Genomic DNA, 946 nt, shown 5'->3' with positions numbered 1-946 from the left:
GTTAACCGATCTCAGGACATGACCACTTTCAAGGAAGGCAGGTAGAGTAACCCACTGGCCTTGACCTACCTTGATCTTGATGTTGCCCAGGCGGTGGTAGGGACCTGGGCAGAGATTGGCCTGCTCATGCCTTAGCTGGTGAGAAGTTTCCCCCAAGGATAGACTGGCCCAAGCTTTTGCCTAAGGGACTCAGCCACCACTACTACTACCATTCCACCACCCTGACCTCTCCTAGAGTCGGGAACATTCCCAGCAGAGACAACGGTGGTGGGCTCCGACCCGGTGCCCCAGGAAAGGAACATACAATCTGAGTTTGGCCACACTCACTTTGTTCCATATCCGAACCCATATACCCAGGTTCTGAGAAGCTGTCCCCCATTGTGACCACCACTCGCCCGGGGCTGAGGCTCGGGCTGACCGGGTCGTAACTGCCAAGGGCTGGACAATGGGCACATCTGTCCTTTCTCTGAGGGATGAAAGCACCTAAGCAGACACGCTCTGCCTTTTGTTACGGTTTTTTTTCCCTTTCTTTTGTAAATGAAAGAAAGCCGCGGCATGTGGCGTTCGGGTATACGTCCCACACTGGGGGCCTCCCCACGCGTCCCCACCAGGCCCAAGGACCAGGTTCGATTCCGGATTGGACCGTGATTGTGGGAAGCGAACAATTACGCCCGAAGCTGAATTGATTTTCAAATCTGGAGGCTTCTCTCAGGGACGCCGGTAAGAGGGCGTCCCTACGGGCCAAGAAGAGACCGGCGCGCCTGGTCCACCCTGCCGGCGTCAGTCCTTCCCGCAAGCAGCGGCCTCTTGGTGTTTTACCAGGAGGGCCATGAAGAAACCGCAGGAACAGCCCGAGCCTCGGCGGCCCCACCAGAACCGACGAGTTAACATAGGAACCCACCAGGGCACTCAACACACACACACACACACACACACACACACACAC

The sequence above is a fragment of the Monodon monoceros genome, unplaced genomic scaffold, assembly GCF_005190385.1.
Source record: "Monodon monoceros isolate NGI ecotype Baffin Bay Population unplaced genomic scaffold, NGI_Narwhal_1 Super_Scaffold_21, whole genome shotgun sequence".
In the NCBI taxonomy this organism is placed as follows: Eukaryota; Metazoa; Chordata; class Mammalia; order Artiodactyla; family Monodontidae; genus Monodon; species Monodon monoceros.
This window is presented reverse-complemented; position numbering follows the sequence as displayed.